The 7,330-nt window shown below is 34.0% G+C and overlaps 1 long non-coding RNA gene across 1 annotated transcript; it reads left to right on the top strand.

Moving 5' to 3' along the window:
* Window positions 1-217: 217 nt before the first annotated feature.
* Window positions 218-501, top strand: LOC122146523. Its single transcript, XR_006161043.1, has 2 exons — window positions 218-299; window positions 439-501. It is a non-coding gene; the product is annotated as an uncharacterized LOC122146523 (long non-coding RNA).
* The last annotated feature ends 6,829 nt before the right edge of the window (window positions 502-7,330 follow it).

Consider the following 7,330-nt stretch of genomic DNA (forward strand, 5'->3'; position numbering starts at 1 on the left):
AGAGACACGGCATGTGATACAGACCCGTGTTGTTATTTCATCCTCCAGACAGGGAGAAAGGTATCCCACTGATCCATGAACGCATCCATCCATTATTTATCTGTTGAGACCAAAGCTAAAAATCATTTCCTTGCTAAAAAACATTGTGGCAGTTTTAACAGCAAACATCTGTCTTGATTTAACAATTTTTCTTCTCCTTTTCTCTGTAGATTTCTTAAAATTTAATCCGTGGATGTTGGGTATCGTCGCAGGATTAATCGTTCTTCTTGCGCTCACTTTAATTATAAAAAGATACAGAGGTAATACAGTGAACAGAACTTACTGTATTAAAATAAGTCATCTGCATAATAGTGTTTATTTGCTAAAAATACACAGAGATTAGGTAGATAGAATATTCAGTCTATATAAATGGTTCTCATGACATGTTTATGTGTGCAGTAAAATCAAAAAGAAATCAAGACAGCCCTCGAGAGGATGTGGAAATCCAGAGCATAAACCCAGGCACTGTCCAGTCATCTTTTTATTTTTTAGAATTAATACTTTAACAGAATACATAAGTTCCCTGCTATTTGTTAAGCCATGTACATTTAGTATTTGAATTCTTGCAACTGAATGTTCTCCTTTTGTCTTTCATAGAAAAAACATCAAAGAGCCACAAGCAGGAAATAACCATATGACACAGCCTTCAGGTTCTCACAGTTAGCCATGGAAAGAAGAAAGAAGAATATCATGAGAGAGAAACTAGTTTGAAATACAAGTTGGAAGACCAGTTGATGGACTTTATTAGTTTCTATACAGTCTTCTTTATTGTTTATTTGTGAGAAACAATTTTGGAAAATGACATAGAATAATATGTATTTTGTTTAATGGTACTCAGATTAAATATTTTTCCATAATTTATTTTGAAATATAAAATAAAGTCTGTAATAGTGTATTATTTGTCAAAATATTTTTATTATTAATTTTCTATAAACCTCACACGGGGACTGTTTTTTTGCAATTACTCTCTTAACCAGACCAAAACTTCACTAAGATACTTTACTGTATATATATATATGTGTGTGTGTGGTGTGGTGTGTCTCTGTGTGTAAATTAATACTTTAATTCATCGGTGGATGCATACATTAATCAAAAGTGACAGTACAGATATTTTCCTGTCACAAAAGATTTCTATTTCAAAAGTTCTTCTTTTGAACTTTCTATTAATCAAAGTATCCTGAAAAAAAGTTCTCATGGTTTCGACAGAATTTTAAAAATATTTTAACACTGATACATAATAAAGCTGCAAATCAGCATATCAGAATGATATCTGAAGGATCATGTGACACTGACACCGGAGCAATGATGCTGAAAATTCAGCTTTGTCCATCATCGGTTTAAATTATAGTATAAAATATATTAAAGTAGAAAATATTTTAATAATACTTCACCATATTGCTGTTTTTTAGATTAAATAAATGCAACCTTTGGTGAGAATAAGAGACTAAATATTAAACTGTTGAAAAAACCTCTATATTTAGGACTAAAATAACCACAACATGACACTGCACAGACCACACCCGGTGTCCACGTTTGAGGTTTAAATTCACATGGTTTTGTTCTTTTGTTGGCATGGTTATTTTTTCCCTTCACCCTCTGCTTAACTGTACCTGTTACATGGCCAAACCCAGTTCTGGTCACTATAATGTTCCACTCATGCACCAGCTGGTTAAGGTCATTCACTGATTTAATTAGATATGTCCCGAGCAGGGTCTTTCTCTCCCCCCTCTCTCAACCACAAAAGCGCACCACACGCTTTCAGGACAAACATGCACTTGATACACCTGACAGAGAAAAAAGATTGTGGCATCTTCAGTAAATTGAGCTGAAACAGGTGGCCATAGTCTGACTGTCCATGGACCTGCTGGCGTCTGTTGTGCTTCATTTGTGCTTTTTTCTTAGGACTTGTGTATCTTGGAAATCATCATTACTAAAGGTGAAGGCCACACACACATTCTTTGCAATGTTTTTAGGTTGTTTTGTTTGTCTGAAAGATAAAATTGAACACCAAGGTTTTTTCAAGAAGGATTTTTTTTTTAGTCTATAGATTCTATGATAGATTTTGTTTAATTTAATAATATATATATAAATATAAATCTTAAATTATTGTGTACATGTAGTAAGACGGAGATAAGGAATCAAAAAAATTTTGTAATATTAAAAATTTTCTTTTTTATTGATTATTATTATTTTGTGTGTGTGTTGTGTTAGAAAATGTTTTAAGAATCTCTGTCATGGTTAAGAAGTTGTTTACACAATAGCTGTTGGCTCAGTAACTGCGATGTCAAAGCAGCACTTGTATGAAACTATCCCATTATTCTCAGATTAATGACCCTGTTGTTGAAAGAGAACAGTCCCTGTGATTCATTTTTGAGGACTAGCGCAGCCTCCAAGTAAATAGCATTTAAATGGTAGGAAAAACAGATTGTTGGAAAAACAGGCTATTTGAACAAAACAATAAACTCTGATGTGAGACTGATATCTGTGAGAGTACTAATTATAGGCCCCCCGTATATTTTTGCAAAACAAAAGAAACTACATGAGAAGAATCATTTGACAACACAGTTGTGTTACCTTTAAACTGATTTTTTACTCGAATTAGAGATTTTAACATGTGCTGCTGGTCGTAACTCTAGATGCACAGGTAACGTGTCTGTTCATGAAGACTTTTGTGCGTGCTGCCCTGCAGTTTCAAAGCCCACAGGGGCCGTGGTCATCCACTGTGTACAAAGCAGCAGATCCCGTGTCCACAGCTACTACTACATAAGACCCAGTACGGCCTCCCGAACAAGCATTTCAGCCAGCCGACCAACCTGTTTGTGTAATTCCCAGATCGCACACAGGGAAATGCCTCTCTCTGGTGCTGAGGAAACAAAACGTTAAAGTTCAGGATCAAGGGAGTGTACAAAGTGCTACAAACCACCAGCACCAAGAAGGGAACATCAATCAGGAAAACCTTTGTTAACCTGGGGGTCAAAGGTCAGTACCAGGGGCACAGGTTTGAATCATTTGGGGGCTGGGGTTATTTGGGTTGCCCTGTACCTACTGTTTGATCATCTACTGTAAAATTTTATTTAGATCATTTTTTATTCAAGGAATTTCAGGGGGCCACAAGAGGGTTCCTAGAGGTCTTGTGAATAGTTTCTATAGAAAGATGGTCAAATGTAAAATGAGGTAATCTAAAAATACTGATTTAAAAATAAAAGTTTAATATTTACTGAATCTATAGATAACTGTTTTCCTAGTCTGTTTATAAATGGTAATATTAAACAAATGAGATTATCCATGAGTATTGGTTAGTATTTTATACTGATGACGACGGACAAAAAAACAGCTATTAATGATTTAATAAAAGGTTATAGACTTAGTATAAACTAATAAGTAATAGATTTGTTTTTCAGATATACTTTTTATTTTGAAAATAGTGTGTTTTTTTTATTCAACATTTTTATTTTTTACAACATTTTTACTTCAATCCGCTTTGTCTATTGGTTTTAAAGCAAAAAAGTGTTAACGAACCACCAACCCATAGATACGCCGGGGAGATATTTAATTCAAATTTAAAAATAGAAGTATTATACGGTAAAAAGTTAGACCTTCATATAGTACAACTGAAAATATATAGATCACGTTACAGATTTTGTCTAGGTTTGTTATATTGTTTTTATATAAAAATTGAATTACTCCAACACAAGCATATATAAGATATTTGTATACATATTTTTTTGTTACATAAAAATATAAAATTTTTTTGTAATATGTATAAACATATTAATATTAAAAGATGCTCTTTTACCATGTAAAAAAGATATTAATCAAATTATTGAATGCTATTTAGAGGTAATGCACAAACACAGTATTCATTTAGTATGAATTTATGTTTAGATATAATTTAGATAATCTTTACCATTTTGCGAATCAGTTTTATGTGGTGCAATTCTTCTGTCACACGCTCAGCTCTGATCCAGTTTTGTGAAGCTTGAGATGGTTGTGCGAACGGGGTCATCTGTCAGTCCCAGAACATCTAGTCCCAAGCTCCTGAGGGTCACGTTGGGTGGGGGCCACTCTGATTCCCCTACGGCCACTGACACACACCAGAAGCCGGTCCATGAACTTCAACTCGTAAAGCGTCAGACTCGAAAGGTCTGTTCACCTCATCGAGAGCAAGATCAGTGTGATAGGCAACATCTCTGATCATACTTACTTCTGCTCTGTTGCGTCAGCGGATGGAATGCAGTGTGGGACTGCATTCCACTACTGCATCACCAAGGTTAACTACGTACTGAAACACAGACTGTCAAGAAAGGTATTTGTTACAATTTTTTTTAGAAAAGTCTCTTTGGAATGATTTGAATCTTTCAGATAAGTTTATTTGGTGAGGAGGGCTCGGGACCTCCTGTTCCCTGCATGGTGACACCAAACCTTCCTTGCCACAATTTTACTGGACCTCACTTGGACCTTCATCCAGATCAAAAAACACCACAGAAGCAATCGTTATCTTCACTTATGACAGCGCGACCCCGGCGGATCGCGAACGCTGTGTGAGAGTAAAGCTGAACTACGACATAGATCAGGCTCCACTTAGGCAATGGTTCCCCTGCATCTGTTGAACCCCAGACACTTAGGACACAGCGGGGCCTATATTTGACATTCAATCTATTCAACATCTACGTGCTTCCAGAATGATATTGCATCAAGGTCCAAACTCAACGATTAATATTACAGAGAATTTCGGCGTGACTGGTGAGATTAACTTCATGTTAACCTTAAAAAAAAAACTTAATACTTTATGTCTTTGAAAGATGGGAACCAGTTCATTTAACTTAATGACTGTTATATTTGTGGTTAATTCATAATACAGTGTGATTTTTTTTTTTTCTTCCAGATGATGATGAGCCACACTCACTGCAGGAGGTCACATGGTGTGGAACTGCTGCAATCTTCCTCGTCTTCATATTTCCTGATCACTGTATCTGTAGCCCTGTCGCGATGTTTTAGAGATTGAGAGTAAATATTTTTTTTTTTAATAATATACCAAAATATTATTTAAAATAATATATATGTTATTATGCATGCATCCTTCTACACAAAATATCTGCATTAATTATTATATATAGATATCATAATAATATATCATAAAATGGTCTCTAATTATATTATTTTATGTAATATTACAAGAAATAATATAATATGAAAAGTAATTTCGGCCATTTTAGCTTTTACTTTTATTATACTAACTTTTTTAAATATACTGTATATGTTGATGGCAGTATAATATGAAATATTAATAGCAATATACTATTGGTGATAAAAATGTTTGTACATAAAAACAAATTTATTTCTTTTTTTTTTTAGTATTAATCATAATAATTAATAAACAAAAAAAATTATAATATAATATTTCTAAAAAAATTTTATAAAATAACAAAAAAATTACACCAAAGGCGTAGTATAATTCGGACAGGGGGTAGTTTGGTCTAAAAAATGTTTGGTATATAATAGCAAATTTATGTTCAAACTAGGACAAAACAGATCAATCGTTGTCACAAACACAATAGTCCAAGGAAGATAATTAATTGAATTAATACTATATATAGTGTGGCTGAGGAAGGCTACGCCGCCGCGACGGTAATACAGACATAGTATAATATGATAAACTTGTTACATAAAATAGGGAAACATTTTGTGTAACTAGCGCAGCACGAAAGACCAATATAGGCTATAAGAAGGAGTTTTACAATAGATTTGTGTACATAATCAAATCAGTTAACTTAAGGCACATTGTCTCTTTCCAGGTGAACAACCAGTTTACAACGACCATTCACCACATTAATAACGAATCAGAATGTTAGCAAACAAAACCGGTACGTTAAATGATTTTTCCGGTCATTCATGCATTCCATACCGTCGAATGCAACACTCTTCTAATCTCCTTTATATTAGATCTATTCTTTTGGCAGAAAAAATCCCACTATTTGAGAGACAAGGACAAGACGAACCCAGGCGCAACAGTTTGGAATCAGTACAGACAGACATTCACAGAGCGCCGTCCAACACAACATCTTTTGAAGCATCCAAACCGCTCAAAGAACATACAACAACGCCCTAAGAACGACGTCCTACCACATACACCAACAGAGAACAGTATGATATATGCATGCATGATTATTAGTGATTCCTCTACGCCTGACACACCAGCGGAAAGACATGATTCCCGGCCACAAACACCAACCGGCGCTATCATAACTCTGTTCACATCTGAGATTAATACACAGGTGTCTGATGATAAAGAAAATGAGAGGAATGAACTTGATTCTGAATCACACGCAGCAGATGGAGTAGAGACTGGAATGTACATGATTCAGAGATTTCACAACAAAATGTGTGAAACTGCCACATACAACATGTCACTGAGCTCTCACAATACATTAATGGCTTCAGGTGATTGATATTAATTCAAATAATTGAAATGGTGCTGACGTGTTATAATAACTAGATTTCAGAGCTCACTCTTGAAATACATGGCATATGGTAGATTAAATAATAATGTTAAACTCATTTAAGGAATATGCAACTATACACCTTAACCCTCATGATTTCAAACTCAGTAAATAAAATCATTTTAATGCAAAAAAAAATGTTCTATGATTATATGTCTTGTGCATTATATAGTATATAGTTATATGTCTTGAATTTACACAATTCTCACAGACCTCCTAGGTTAAGTTAGATAAAGCCTATTTTTAATTATTTTTAATTTGTGGTTTATTTATCTCAATTTAGAAAATGGGAGTGTGAACAGATTATATGATTTATGTGAAATATATAAATAAACATTTGAATGTGAAATGTGCCGCGCTCCATAGGCTTACAGGTGGCGATATTTCTGTTTACGTAAATATTTCTCTGTTACAAATCTGCTTAGCTTATCTTTTTGCATATCTCTTTGTTAAAAGGGTATTCTTTTTACTGCAGAAAATAATAGGTCAAGTGCTTGCATAATATTTAAAAAAAGAAGACTATACTTTGTTTTTAAAATGTATTAACAATGCTATATTAACTCCACGCGCCTTAAACTAGGCTTCTGTCACGTAGGTTGATTTTATTGGAGCCTACAAATTGTGCAATGACGTTTTAGTAATAACCTTCAGACTGTTTAAAAAAAAAAAAATCTCTTAGGCTTTTTTTTTTTTTTTTTTTTTTGGAATGGGGTCTGATATCCTTTTTTCCTGTTTACCATAAGCATATGGTCCCCCTCATGGACATTTAAAAAAAATAAAGCACAAGAAAT

Source organism: Cyprinus carpio, chromosome A10 (assembly GCF_018340385.1).
Source record: "Cyprinus carpio isolate SPL01 chromosome A10, ASM1834038v1, whole genome shotgun sequence".
Lineage (NCBI taxonomy): Eukaryota > Metazoa > Chordata > Actinopteri > Cypriniformes > Cyprinidae > Cyprinus > Cyprinus carpio.